Consider the following 15,939-nt stretch of genomic DNA (forward strand, 5'->3'; position numbering starts at 1 on the left):
ATCCCCTATTTTGTAGATGCTATAACTTTTGCGCAAACCAATCAATACACACTTATTGTGATATTTTTTTTTTACCAAAAATATGTAGAAGAATATGTATCGGCCTAAACTGAGGAAAAAAAAGTTTTTTTCAATTTTTGGGGGGATATTTATTATAGCAAAACATAAAAAAATAATGGGTTTTTTTCAAAATTGACGCTCTTTTTTTGTTTATAGCGCGAAAAAGAAAAACCGCAGAGGCAATCAAATACCACCAAAAGAAATCTCTATTTGTGGAAAAAAAAGGATATCAGTTTTGTTTGGGAGCCACGTCACACGACCGCGCAATTGTCAGTTAAATCCACGCACATTGTAAGGTCATAATTTTGATTTAATATTCTGTGAGGCCATTTTCTAATTTTACAAAGCCACGCAGTGGTGAATCGAAAAAAGTGCTCTGGTCTCTGGCCAGCCAAATGGTCCGGGGCTGAGGTGGTTAAAGCGGTGCAGTGCCGTATTGCAAAAAAATGGCCTTGTCATTAAGGGGGCAAATCCTTCCGAAGTGGATAAACTTTAAAACAGTAAAAAAAAAACTTGAAAACAGTCATCAAGCACACAGACGGCTGAAGTTTAGAAAGGAAAAAAAACACAATCAAGCAGAGGTCAAGACGGCCAGTTTGTGAAGCATGAGAAAAGCATAATGAGCACTTAAAATAGAAATGAGACAATAAAGACAACAGAAATCTGCTATATACTGTATACAAGCCCACTGCATCGAACACAATCACTTTTTCAATACCACCTGCAACGGATCCAAATTTAAAATCTAAATAAGCTGTCATTGTACTACAGTTAAGATGAGCATCGCTTGATTACTTTCCCTTTCTTGATAACAGCACGCAACACAGTTCTTTCATTTCCCGCAGAAAAAATATCAATAACTGCTTTGCAATAATAAAAGCTTTTAAAAAGGAGCCAGCCAGTAACAATAATTCAGACGGTGGGGGCCTAGAGATATGAAACAACAAATAAAGGGGACATCGGCTCTGAATGTAAGATCAGGTAGAGGTGAATTACAGCAGTGGCTGCAGATTATATAATTTGACACATAAAAAAGTTAAAAAAAACAGAAAAAATCTGTTTCTCTAAATAGAATAGAAGCTCTTTGACGCATTACGGAAGATTGGTTAACTAGGCCTCTCGTCATTTCAATATGAAGTTGCTTTTCTGATATGGGAGGTGATGCTGAATTCCAAAACATCTCAGCTAAGTAACTAGATTAGGAGATTAGTGTTAATCATTGCTAATACCTGTAATTAGCATAGAGAAGATTTTTCTCTGTCACATAGCTTGACTATAACATTTGGATCTTGCTGAGAAAATCATTTTAACTTATTAGGGGAATTTATGTCTCTCCTGGATTTCTCAGGTAGAAAAGTTAAAGGTACACAAATCAAAAACGGAAAACGAAGCTTTGAGAAGCATGCGGGCAGCACAGTGGACATCCAGACTGAAAACTTTTCATAGGATTTGAATGGCGGTTGAAGCGGAAAAAGCATGATGAGGTGGGAAGAATTGGAAGAACAGGCTGTGGGACACCAAGTAGGTGGCACAGTGAAGACTTGGCGGAATATACAATCTATCAAGAGGATTATGCCCTGTACACATGGTCGGACATTCCGACCACAAAATCCGTTGGATTTTTTCTACAGATTTTGTCCGAAACTTGTGTTGCATACACACGGTCTGACAAAGTTGTCGGAAAATCCGATCGTTCTGAACATAGTGATGTTTGTTGCGTACGACAGGACTAGGTAGAGGCCAGTAGCCAATAGCTTTCGTCTCATAACTTATTCTGAGCATGCATGGCACTTTGTCCGTCGGAATTCTCTACAAACGATTGGAAAAAGTCAGATCTGATTTTGTTGTCGGAAAACTCAAACTTTTTCCATCTGAATTTCCAATGGAAAAAGTCCGATAGAGCCCACACACGGAATTTCCGACAACATAATCCGATCGGCTGTGTACAGGGCATAAGGGTGAACACTAGAGGCCACAAAAAGTGCAGGTAGGCTTTTAAAGTGTATCTCCACCCTAAAGTGGAAGTTCCGCTAATCTGATCCCTCCCCCCCTCCGGTGCCACAATCGGCACCTTTCAGGGGGGAGGGGGGTGCAGTTACCTGGATAATCCAGGTATCTGCACCCACTTCCGGGACAGACCACCGCAAACCACCGCAGATGCCCCACCCCCACCGTTGTATTCTGGGAAACACACAGTTCCCAGGACACAGTGGGGACCAGTGGAGATGCGCAGCGCTACTCGCGCATGCGCAGTAGGTAACCAGGCAGTGAAGCCGCAACGCTTCACTTCCCGATTCCCTGACAGAGGATGGCAGCAGGGGCAGCAGAGAGACGAGCGATCGCTCGTCATCTGCCACCGACATCGCTGGACCCTGGGGACAGGTAAGTGTCAATTTATTAAAAGTCAGCAGCTGCAATATTTGTAGCTGCTGGCTTTTAATATTTTTTTTAAGGTGCAGAACCGCTTTAAGTATAAATAAATCTCCCTAAGAGAATAACTTTTTAATTTGCCATTTTTTAAAATAAAATACTATTTTGCTTTTTTATGTATTGTTTCATAACAGTACCACTGTACTGTCTATTTTGTAGCTACCTCCTGCCTATATGCATGCACTTTACCAACTGCTGCACATCATTCCTTAAGGTGCATTTCCTGATAGTGACAGAGCTAAGCTCAGCCCTTCATTCTCTGAGTTGGCAGCTCAGCTGTCGGCTATTTGCCAGCTCCTATCTCTTCAAGTGGCTCACCTGTTGATGATATCCTGCTCATCAGTCCTGCCTACTTAAGCCATCCAGCTCAGATGATCTCTACCTTCGCCTTGGTGAACAACACAGAGACTATCTCCTGCGTTCCTGTTGAAGCCTTACTTGGCTGACTGTTCCCTGGCTTCCTGACTTTCTGGCTTGTCTGCTCTCAGGGAGAGCTGCAGATAGCAGGCTGTGGCTGACGGAAGCATGCAAATGGACTACGATGTCCGGGCTCAGCGGCCATGATTATCATGGTCTGTTTGCAGAGGGGAGGGTATAGCCAGGCAGGATCAGCCAGGTTTTTTTAGGATATACAGGGGGCCAAATGACACAGCGCAAGCGCTGTGCTGTATAACATGCTTGAAGGGAACAGGATCAGGTTGTTGTTTTTTTTTTTTTTTGGGGGGGGGGGGGGAACAAACACTTTAATATCATACTTTTAATACTCTCTTTTTGTCTCAAGAACAAATATGATTTTTTTTCCAACCTAAGGAATGGAAACTCGATCAAGGACACATCTAAAAAACATACACCCTTGAATCACAGAAATAAATTGCTCTATTCAGATCTACTCAGTTGGAGTGATGCTGAAGAGATCTTTGGGAGACAGACCTTAAAATGTGCTTCTGACATCACCAGTTGATAATACAATGCCTTTCACCGTAACCAAACAATCTGCATTAGCCATGATTTCCTTCCAACCACTTCTTGAAAAAGCTTTTTCACGGCTTAGGGTTTGAAAAAATAATTTAGCATATTTTTGAATATAAATAGGGATTCATGTGTGCACCATTCATTTAGAATGGGATTTACAAAGAAAACCCTCAGAGATTGTATCACTGCATTTTTATATTTTGTGCCAGTAACAGAGAGGAAAAAAATATTAAAACTTCCATGGTACAATTCTGAAAGACAAGTGACTATCAAATCCTGGCAGATATAGGCCTTTCCATTCGTTGAGCTATCTGCGTACGATGTTATCGTATTGCATTAATAGAAAGTCTGGTATAATAGGAACCGCTTGGAGGCGAGGAGTAAAGCTTTTTGTTATGACTTGCAGCCATAGACTATCTGCATCAAATGTATTTATTGCATCCTACACAATATTCAGCTCAGAAATATGTGGAAGCTCTCTGTGAGCCTAGTAACCATGCAGTTATTGTACTGAAAGGCAAAGGTACATCAAGTCAGAGATAGCTAAAGATAAAAAATACAGCATAGGAATGAATTAAAGTGGTATTAAATCCAAAAACAAAAAGCCTGCTGCATTCATTTTCTTTTTTTTTTAGGCTTTTTCCTTTAATTTTACCTGCTGATCCAGCCAGTAACACACATCCTATCTTATGGTGTCTCCACTGTGGATGAAAGAGCAACAGAAAGACCTTTGGACAGCAGCTTTTTCATTCAGGGGAGAGGGTAGTAGAAGATTTAGATGAACCAGACTTAGAAATGAATGCCACTTGAAAAGGTTACAGCAAAGGTTTCTTTTTTTTCCCATTTGGGATAAAGGTTTTACATAAATTAATAGGGACCCCTGTTAGTATTAGGACCTGTTCACATGGGCGATTTGTTCCATGCCTCATGAAGAGCCATGTTTTACTGGCACTGGGATGCACAGGTATTGCATGCTTTCCTGTGCCGACATCACATTCTAGTCTATTGGGACACAGGACTGCAAAGACCCAGCAATGTGGGGTCCCTACATGACAAATAGGCAGGGACGGACTGACCATTTGGGCACCCAGGCACTGCCTGAGGGCCCCATGCCACTAAGGGGCCCCATCAGGGTTGCCAGCCTCAATAAAACCAGGGACAGTATGTAAAAATCTGTGTTTTTTAAAAATCCCAAGATTATAGCTGCCCCGCCTCTCCAGTACCTTTTCAATGTGTGTATTCTGTGTGTGTGTATACTGTGTGTGTATATTGTGTGTCTGTGTGTGTATACTGTATGTGTGTGTGTATATATACTGTGTGGCCCCATAATCTATTGCCTGAGGGCCCCATAATTCCCTATTGCCTGGGAGCCCCATAATCTCCTATTGCCTGGGAGCCCCATAATATTCTAAGGCCCAGGGGCCACATAATCTCCTATTGCCTGGGGGCCCCATAATATTCTATTGCCCGGGGGGCCCCATAATCACCCATTGCCCGGGGGCCCCATGAGTTGTCAGCCCGCCCCTGCAAATAGGTGCATGTGAGTGTGGGTCCCCAAACGCACATGATATATAGAGACACGGCGACTGTGTCTGTGCAGCCAGATGTCCCAATAGACTAAATTGTGACGCTGACAAGGGGATGCACAGGTATTGTAAAAGATAGCCCTGTACAGGGTATTGATCAAATTGCCCCATGTGAACAGGGCCTTAAATGGTTTGTCCCAACCCTCGAACTGTCACTTTTGTTGGACAGCTTGGTCTGTTAAGGAAAAATATCACTCTTACTGGCTGGATCACAAGGTGAAAATAAAGAGAAAGCGAATGCAGCCAACACATCTAAAAATTGGTAAGCTGCTATATAATACAGTTTTGCTTTTGGGGTTAAGTCCATTGCAACAAAATGATGCACAAAAATTCTATTCTCAAGGTCGGGATCAAGTCCAGATTGGTGAGATGGCATCTCAAACAACACATCACCTGGAAATTAGGTTGGGAAATACCTTCATGAGGGACAGAGAGGAGTCTGAATATATATATATTTTTTTCCAAAAGAGTAGGGAAAGGTAAGAGCCCCATCAGGTCTCATTATTGTCTGTGGAATAGAAAGAGAAATTTCCCTGATGGGAACTTAGCTAGCAATACCAGAAAGATTCTTAATGTTTCCCAAGAAACTAAACATTTATGCTGAAGTTACAGTACATGCTAAGTGTAACTACATCTGGTTACCTGCTCAATCCAGGTTGAGTTTGTATGTTGTATTGTTGAAATGTTCTAAAGATAATAATTAAAAATATATATATATTTCTAGGGCTAAAGTAATTAAATGGGCTGACAGAGCATTAAACTGCATTCCCTTACTTGAGCTACCGTACTTTCTTTTCTGCTTCTCCTAAAAAGTGCAGGATACCGCTTGAAACATATCTAAAAAGTCTAAACTTGTTTGTTGGCTAGCATAGGGAATGGTTAAAACCCTTGTCCCTGGGGAGATATTTCCATACACGTCATGTTCTTTAAACACAGCCAAAATAACAAGGAAATCTCTCCATAGTGTGGGAAAATCACATCACTAGAACAGCTATCTCTGTTTGGAATTTCTGTCTTCTCCTTTTTTGGTGACAATTTGATTTGCTATTCTTTTCTGTCCTGGTAACTCTATCAAAAAATGAAAAAAGCATTGGCTTTCAACGTAAAAAAGAGGTCACTGAATTTAAATACTGATTATAAGACAAACACGAACAGCAAAATATAAAGAATTCTAAATTTAAAAAAAGAAATTTTGAGATATACACAGAATAGCTTCATGCTTAGGAAATTTAGTTATTAAGCAGCAATTTTCTAGACATATCGGTTTCGTCCCTAAGAAAAGAGAAGGTACTGAGAAGACTGTAGCTCATTAGGGGTGGTTTTGCATATCAGAGGATTTGTATTCCTTTCTATCGAATCCTGAGATTTACATAGTCCTGCCACACACACAGCATTGACCTCAAATTTCACAGCTGTAGTTAGGCCAGTACAACTAGGTAATCTTCCTGCCCATAGACTGTTATTTGACAGTGAAGGAGCAGCAGCACACGCTGATGAGCTCATAACTCTGTTCATTTCTCCTGTCAGCATGATCCTTGATAGCATATGTACTCTGCCAGTGCAACTGTACAGGGACTGCAAAAGACTTGCATCAAATCAAATGTAGATACTTACACTAGCCACATTTAAAAATACATTTAATAACTTTTTACTGGATACATAACTGCGGACATTAATGTTTTATTGTTGCTGTCTGGAGTTCAGCTTTAAATAATGTATTGCATGTTGCAATAAAAGAACCGGCCAATAAACCAAAAGTTTTTTTTTTTTTCACTGGACAAAAGTACAAAATTATCCTTCATTAACCAAGCTCTGTAACACACTGTATATATACATATACAAACCCACTATATATATATATATATATATATATATATATATATATATATATATATATATATATATACACACACACACACAGCTCTCCAGTGGTGAGAAATAAGCGTGAAAAGAAAATAGTTCCATTTACATTAATCTTTAACTTGCTGCTGCTTCCAAGCGCTTTTCTTTTACCGGTGTGCTGTTTATTTTTGGAAACCATTTAAGTACACAGTAGACTAAAGAATTTGTATAAAAAATTCACTTTTTCAAATTTCAGTCTGCAGTTTAAGTTGATGTTATTTTAGCAAACATGCAAACATCTCTGCTATCCTGTTTGTGTATAGCCTATGCACTGCCACCTTATAATGCCACCTTCATTATAATCACTGATGGTAAATAGAGCATGTTTAAGTTACGAAAGCTAGGAAAACGCAAAGGTAAATTAATTGTAAAAAAAAATCTCTCCTCTCCTGTGTATTACGATGATCTACAAAATGTACCTAGAGCTTTACATCAAGACGGGTATATTGCTCACTTGCTTTCAAAGATGTGAGTTCTGAGCTGAGTATCTAATCTTCATCTGTCCTTTACTACTTGGTAAGTCGTTGACCTGGAAACATTCAGTGTACATTAGACATACTGGATCTGTGCTTTAGTCAGATAGTAGTTAAAGCGGAACTCTACCCAAAAGGGGAAGCTCCGCTTATCTGCCTCCTCTCCCCCTCCACTGCCACATTTGCCACCTTTTGGGGGGAGGAGCGGGTACGTGGCGAACTCAGCCGGAAGTTTGCCACCCCCTCCTCTGCAGCCGGTGTGGTAAAATTTCATGCGACTCCATAAAATTTCCTCACCCCGTCACTTCCGGTGAGGCTCCGTCACTCTAACAGCTGACGGCGGGCCTTTACTGCGCATGCGCCAAGTCCGTGATCTGAACGGCGCATGCGCTAGATCGTAAGTTCAGCGGTGGTTAAAAATTATAGACAGAGAAATGCTGGATGAATCTTAAGTGGTGGTGAAAAATCATACTCAAGTGGGCGGAGACTTGCGGGTGGGCGGGCGGAGCTAACGATGGCTTTATTATATCATCGGCAGCACCAATATGTATATATTTATTAAAGCTGAACAATAAGCAGTGTATTTATTAAAGCTGAACAATAAGCAGTGTATTTATTAAAGCTGAACAATAAACAGTGTATTTATTAAATCTGAACAATTAGCAGTGTATTTATTAGGCTGCTTTCACACTGGGGCTGTGAGGGCGTCGGCGGTAAAGCACCGCTATTTTTAGCGGCGCTTTACCGTCGTTTTAGCGGCGGTCTGCGGGCGCTAGCGGGGTGGTTTTAACCCCCGCTAGCGGCCGAAAAAAGGGTTAAAACCACCCGCAAAGCGCCGCTGCAGCGGCGCTTTGCCGGTGGTATTGCTGCGCTGTCCCATTGATTTCAATGGGTAGGAGCGGTGAATACACCGCTCCTTCACCGCTCCAAAGATGCGGCTAGCAGGACTTTTTTCACTGTCCTGCCAGCGCACCGCTTCAGTGTGAAAGCCCTCCGGCTTTCACACTGGAGTGACAGGGGCCGTTTTTTTTCAGGCGCTACACAGGTGCTATTTTTAGCGCTGTAACGCCTGAAAACCACCCCAGTGTGAAAGGGGCCTTAAAGCTGAAGAATATGGGCACAATATTGGGGACAGTGTGTGCGTTTGGGGACAGTGGCTGCATTTGGGCACAGTGGCTGCGTTTGGGGCACAATGTCTGCGTTTGGGGACAGTGTGTGCGACAGTGTCTGTATTTGGGCACAGTGGCTGCATTTGGAATGATCACAGTCAATTGCGTGGTAAACGGCCAATGGCTGTTTACCAGCATCAGTGGCGAGCAGTGTTCCCGGGAACACGCTGCCACCAACGTGCCCGCGCAGAGCGCGCCCGCGATTGCCGTGGAGATGTGGGGCGGCCACCAACGTACACGCGCAGAGCGCGCCCGCGATCACCATGGAGAGGTGGGGCGGCCACCAACGTACACGCGCAGAGCGCGCGCGCGGTCGCCGTGGAGGGGTGGGGCGGAACCATCTGTGATCACGCGGTAAACAGCCTCATGGCTGTAATGGGGCCTAGTCCTCATGTGATGGGGACCAAGGCCTGATGTGATGGGGGGTCCTGTGATGTGATGGGGGGTCTTCTGATGTGATGGGGGTCCTGTGATGTAATGGGGCCTAGTCCTCATGTGATGGGGACCAAGGCCTGATGTGATGGGGGGGGGGTCCTGTGATGTGATGGGGGGTCTTCTGATGTGATGGGAGTGTCCTGTGATGTAATGGGGGGCCTAGGCCTGATGTGATGGTAACCAAGGCCTGATGTGATGGGGGGTCCTGTGATGTGATGGGGGGTCTTCTGATGTGATGGGAGTGTCCTGTGATGTAATGGGGCCTCGTCCTCATGTGATGGGGACCAAGGCCTGATGTGATGGGGGGGTCCTGTGATGTGATGGGGGTCTTCTGATGTGATGGGGGTGTCCTGTGATGTAATGGGGGCCTAGGCCTGATGTGATGGTAACCAAGGCCTGATGTGATGGGGGGTCCTGTGATGTGATGGGGGGTCTTCTGATGTGATGGGAGTGTCCTGTGATGTAATGGGGCCTCGTCCTCATGTGATGGGGACCAAGGCCTGATGTGATGGGGGGGTCCTGTGATGTGATGGGGGTCTTCTGATGTGATGGGGGTGTCCTGTGATGTAATGGGGGCCTAGGCCTGATGTGATGGTAACCAAGGCCTGATGTGATGGGGGGTCTTCTGATGCGATGGGGGGGTCTTCTGATGTGATGGGGGTCCTGTGATGTAATGGGGGCCTAGTCCTCATGTGATGGGGACCAAGGCCTGATGTGATGGGGGGGTCCTGTGATGTGATGGGGGTCTTCTGATGTGATGGGAGTGTCCTGTGATGTAATGGGGCCTAGTCCTCATGTGGACGTGTGATGTGTTGCCCTGAGTTGCTAGGTCACATGGCTAGCTTCTATCCCAGGGACATCTGGCTGCTAGGCTGCCTGAGGGACATTGTGGGAGAGCAGCGTAGGGTTGGGACTTACAGCTTGTAGTCCAACCAGAAGCAACAGTGCTCCTGTCTGGGAAAACAAGCTGCGGTCGGGAGGTAAAAAGGAACAGCTGTCGCCACAAAGGGACCATACACCGTGGTACCAGAGACCATTGTGAGTAACTAAAGCCATTACCCAAGCAGTCTTCTCACTAACCAGAGATGCTGAAGTGGGAAAACTTGAGTTAGTGCCAAGCCAGGGACCTATCTGAGGAGACGCTTTGAGAGCTCCTTTGAGTGCTGGTCACCTGAGAAGGTCGGAGATGCTACACTGTATCCAAATTAAATTTTTATTATTTTTTTCCCACAAACAGAGCTTTCTTTTGGTGGTATTTGATCACCTCTGCGGTTTTTATTTTTTGCTAAACAAATAAAAAAAAGACATAAAAGTTTTCTCCTTCACTGATGGGGCTGCAGTGACGGGTACCGATAAGGCCACACTGATGGGCACTGATGAGGTGGCACTGATGGGCGACACGGATGGGCACTGATAGGTGGCACAAATTGGCACTGATAGCTGGCAAGGATTGGCATGGATAGGCAGCATGGACGGGCATGGATAGGCGGCACAGATGGGCATGGATGGTCACTGATAAGCGGCACTGTATTGTATTATATAGTACTGATGGATGCCAATCAGTGCCAAACAATAATGCATACCAATCAGTGATGCCCATTGTGGGCACTGATTGGCATCCATTGTGGGCACTGACTGGCATCCCTGGTGGTCTAGGGGGTGCATACCTGGTGCTGGGCATCCCTGGTGGTGTCCCTGGTGGTCCAGTGTGGGCATACTCGGGGGAGGCTGCAATGATAATCGATCAGCACAGACCCCCCCCCCTGTCAGAGGAGCAGCCAATCGGCTCTACTTGCGTCTGACAGACGCAAGTGAGGAAAAGACGATCAACGTCTCTTCTCATTTACACTGTGATCAGCCATGATAGGACACGGCTGATCATGTGGTAAAGAGTCTCCGTCAGAGGCTCTTTATTGAGATCGTAGTTGCGGGGTGTCAGACTGACACACCGCAACAACGATCGCCGCGATGCACGCCCCCGGGGGTGCAAAGTGGATCAAAATCATGAGGACCTCATATGGCGCCCGGTCAGGATTTTGAAACCACTTTGCCGCTGTCATTTTGCTATAGGCCAGGCGGCAAAGTGGTTAAGAGACAATAAATCTCTGTGCATTAAAAAAGTGTCTAGTGCCCATCAATTCTTTTTGCACTGCACCCAACTTGCCTTTTAACCCACACTCTACACAGAAAGATGTCAGCTGTCCCTAACTCTTAAAGTCACCAATATGCCTCCAAGAGCCCAGGACTCTACTACAAGAGGAAAGAGCGCTACACAGAAACCCAGGTATTAGTACAAGTACCACAAGTAGGTGAGGAATCTTTGGAGTGTGGCACAGTGCACACACTCCTAAACACTAAAAACTTCCTAACAGCAGCATCAGCCACACTGTGATGTAATGGGTTCTTGATACACCAGCTAGTTGCATTGATCGAAAAACAATCATGATTTTTGACCATCTGGCCCCCGGAACAGTACGCCCTTGCTTCGTTGTTACAAGTCTCCTATTACTGGACAATAGGGGTGCAACGGATCCAAAAAACTCATGGACCGGATCGTTCCTCGGATCTGAGTCACGGATTGGATCAGTTTTCGGATCAGCCAATAATAATTGAATTTGCAAAAACCTGTTTAATGTGATTGTAGCCGTATTAGTGCAATTGTGACAGAGAAAATTGAGTACTGTCCGTGATACTTTTTTTATTTGCACTAACATACAATTTTTCAGGACAAGCTTTCGGGGTATGTCCCCTTCTTCAAGGTCCAAGCAGTACTGATTTACAAATTTTTAAAAATTTGTAAATCAGTACTGCTTGGACCTTGAAGAAAATTTGTAAATCAGTACTGCTTGGACCTTGAAGGGGACATACCCCGAAAGCTTGTCCTGAAAAATTGTATGTTAGTGCAAATAAAAAAAGTATCAAAAACCTGTTAAAATTCCACCACAACATAGTCCCCACTGTAATATATATCTCCCCCACTGTAATATTGGCTGAGCATGGCTGGGTACGTCTGGCTACCGCCGAGTATGGCTGGATATTACAGGGTATGGCACAGTATTTGCTGGGTACGGCAGAGTATTGGCTGGGTATGGAGGGATGGCTGTGATTGCACTTGTCACAGAGCAGTTCTGTGGACACAACAGATGCAGCCCGCAGCGCTGCTGCCTTCCAATTTCTCCCCTCCACTGTACAGATCAGTACACAGAGGGGAGAGAGGAACTGGCGTCACTATGACGCCAGTTTGTTTACAAGTGATCGCTCCGTCATTTGACGAAGCGATCACATTGTAAATGGGTGCACCAAGATGGCCGCCGCTACGGAGCTAGGCCGAAGCCACGGCCTTTCCTAAGGCCGAGGCTGCCGGGGCACTCCGCGGATCGTGGCGCGTGCTGATCTGAACAGGGTGACCTGTTCGCATCACGGATCGGTGATGATCCATTGCACCCCTACTGGACAATGCAAGTGCATTCCCTTCCCCCATCACATCAGGCCTAGGTCCCCATCACATGAGGACTAGGCCCCCATTACATCACAGGACCCCCATCACATCAGAAGACCCCCCATCACATCACAGGACCCCCCCCCCATCACATCAGGCCTAGGTCCCCATCACATGAGGACTAGGCCCCCATTACATCACAGGACCCCCATCACATCAGAAGACCCCCCATCACATCACAGGACCCCCCCCCATCACATCAGGCCTAGGTCCCCATCACATAAGGACTAGGCCCCCATTACATCACAGGACCCCCATCACATCAGAAGACCCCCCATCACATCACAGGACCCCCCCCCCATCACATCAGGCCTAGGTCCCCATCACATGAGGACTAGGCCCCCATTACATCACAGGACCCCCATCACATCAGAAGACCCCCCATCACATCACAGGACCCCTATCAGTGACCATCCATGCCCATCTGTGCCGCCTATCCATGCCCGTCCATGCCGCCTATCCATGCCAATCCTTGCCAGCTATTAGTGCCAATTTGTGCCACCTATCAGTGCCCATCCGTGTCGCCCATCAGTGCCACCTCATCAGTGCCCATCAGTGTGGCCTTATCGGTACCCGTCACTGCAGCCCCATCAGTGAAGGAGAAAACTTTTATGTCTTTTTTTTATTTGTTTAGCAAAAAATAAAAACCGCAGAGGTGATCAAATACCACCAAAAGAAAGCTCTGTTTGTGGGAAAAAAATGATAAAAATTTAATTTGGATACAGTGTAGCATCTCCGACCTTCTCAGGTGACCAGCACTCAAAGGAGCTCTCAAAGCGTCTCCTCAGATAGGTCCCTGGCTTGGCACTAACTCAAGTTTTCCCACTTCAGCATCTCTGGTTAGTGAGAAGACTGCTTGGGTAATGGCTTTAGTTACTCACAATGGTCTCTGGTACCACGGTGTATGGTCCCTTTGTGGCGACAGCTGTTCCTTTTTACCTCCCGACCACAGCTTGTTTTCCCAGACAGGAGCACTGTTGCTTCTGGTTGGACTACAAGCTGTAAGTCCCAACCCTACGCTGCTCTCCCACAATGTCCCTCAGGCAGCCTAGCAGCCAGATGTCCCTGGGATAGAAGCTAGCCATGTGACCTAGCAACTCAGGGCAACACATCACACGTCCACATGAGGACTAGGCCCCATTACATCACAGGACACTCCCATCACATCAGAAGACCCCCATCACATCACAGGACCCCCCCATCACATCAGGCCTTGGTCCCCATCACATGAGGACTAGGCCCCCATTACATCACAGGACCCCCATCACATCAGAAGGCCCCCCATCGCATCAGAAGACCCCCCATCACATCAGGCCTTGGTTACCATCACATCAGGCCTAGGCCCCCATTACATCACAGGACACCCCCATCACATCAGAAGACCCCCATCACATCACAGGACCCCCCATCACATCAGGCCTTGGTTACCATCACATCAGGCCTAGGCCCCCCATTACATCACAGGACACTCCCATCACATCAGAAGACCCCCCATCACATCACAGGACCCCCCCCCATCACATCAGGCCTTGGTCCCCATCACATGAGGACTAGGCCCCATTACATCACAGGACCCCCATCACATCAGAAGACCCCCCATCACATCACAGGACCCCCCATCACATCAGGCCTTGGTCCCCATCACATGAGGACTAGGCCCCATTACAGCCATGAGGCTGTTTACCGCGTGATCACAGATGGTTCCGCCCCACCCCTCCACGGCGACCGCGGGCGCGCTCTGCGCGTGTATGTTGGTGGCCGCCCCACCTCTCCATGGTGATTGCGGGCGCGCTCTGCGCGTGTACGTTGGTGGCCGCCCCACATCTCCACGGCAATCGCGGGCGCGCTCTGCACGGGCACGTTGGTGGCGCCGTGTTCCCGGGAACACTGCTCGCCACTGATGCTGGTAAACAGCCATTGGCCGTTTACCACGCAATTGACTGTGATCATTCCAAATGCAGCCACTGTGCCCAAATACAGACACTGTCGCACACACTGTCCCCAAACGCAGACATTGTGCCCCAAACGCAGCCACTGTCCCCAAACGCACACACTGTCCCCAATATTGTGCCCATATTCTTCAGCTTTAAGGCCCCTTTCACACTGGGGCGGTTTTCAGGCGTTACAGCGCTAAAAATAGCGCCTGTGTAGCGCCTGAAAAAAAACGGCCCCTGTCACTCCAGTGTGAAAGCCGGAGGGCTTTCACACTGAAGCGGTGCGCTGGCAGGACAGTGAAAAAAGTCCTGCTAGCCGCATCTTTGGAGCGGTGAAGGAGCGGTGTATTCACCGCTCCTAAACCGCTCCTACCCATTGAAATCAATGGGACACCGCAGCAATACCGCCGGCAAAGCGCTGCTGCAGCGGCGCTTTGCGGGTGGTTTTAACCCTTTTTTCGGCCGCTAGCGGGGGTTAAAACCACCCCGCTAGCGCCCGCAGACCGCCGCTAAAACGACGGTAAAGCACCGCTAAAAATAGCGGTGCTTTACCGCCGACGCCCTCACAGCCCCAGTGTGAAAGCAGCCTAATAAATACACTGCTAATTGTTCAGCTTTAATAAATACACTGCTTATTGTTCAGCTTTAATAAATACACTGCTAATTGTTCAGCTTTAATAAATACACTGCTTAATGTTCAGCTTTAATAAATATATACAAATATATACATATTGGTGCTGCCGATGATATAATAAAGCCATCGTTAGCTCCGCCCGCCCACCCGCAAGTCTCCGCCCACATGAGTATGATTTTTCACCACCACTTAAGATTCAGGGGCATGTTACTAGGGTGGGCGGGGCTGCTGCTGACGTCCTGAGCATCTGTTCAGCTCCGCCCGCCCACCAGCATTTCTCTGTCTATAATTTTTAACCACCGCTGAACTTACGATCTTGCGCATGCGCCGTTCAGATCACGGACTTGGCGCATGCGCAGTAAAGGCCCGCCGTCAGCTGTTAGAGTGACGGAGCCTCACCGGAAGTGACGGGGTGAGGAAATTTCATGGAGTCGCATGAAATTTTACCACACCGGCTCAGCTAGAGATCACAGGGCGCTTTGTACATGCACAGTAGGGAATGGCTTCACTAGCAGTTTCCCTCAGTGGAGATGAAGGTGGCAGCACCCGATAGCTGATTGAGAAATCAGCTTGGGCAAAGACACTGCTGGATTCCTGGACAAGTTAGTGTCCTAATAAAAAAAGTCCACCGCTACAGTTTTTGTTGCTGCTGACTTTTAATTTTTTCTGCAGGAGCCTGGAGCTCCTCTTTAAAGAGTATGTAAAGCCAAAACTTTTTGTTTCAGATGCAGTAGGGAAGGGTTAAACCCTAATTCATTATACTTTTTCCTTTCTTTGTCCAGCTGGGGAGATTTAATTTACCTTTTCCTGGAGATGCAACTGGAAATGAGAGAAAATCTTTACAA

At 46.3% G+C, this 15,939-nt stretch overlaps 1 protein-coding gene across 2 annotated transcripts in view; it reads right to left on the reverse strand.

Annotated features, from left to right (window-relative positions):
* The window catches only part of CACNA2D3 (calcium voltage-gated channel auxiliary subunit alpha2delta 3), a 1,440,485-nt gene that overhangs the window by 1,348,906 nt on the left and 75,640 nt on the right, over positions 1-15,939 (reverse strand). The window lies entirely within an intron of this gene.

This window comes from Lithobates pipiens, unplaced genomic scaffold, assembly GCF_037356315.1.
Source record: "Lithobates pipiens isolate NorthernLeopardFrog02 unplaced genomic scaffold, aLitPip1_a1.2 Scaffold_23, whole genome shotgun sequence".
In the NCBI taxonomy this organism is placed as follows: Eukaryota; Metazoa; Chordata; class Amphibia; order Anura; family Ranidae; genus Lithobates; species Lithobates pipiens.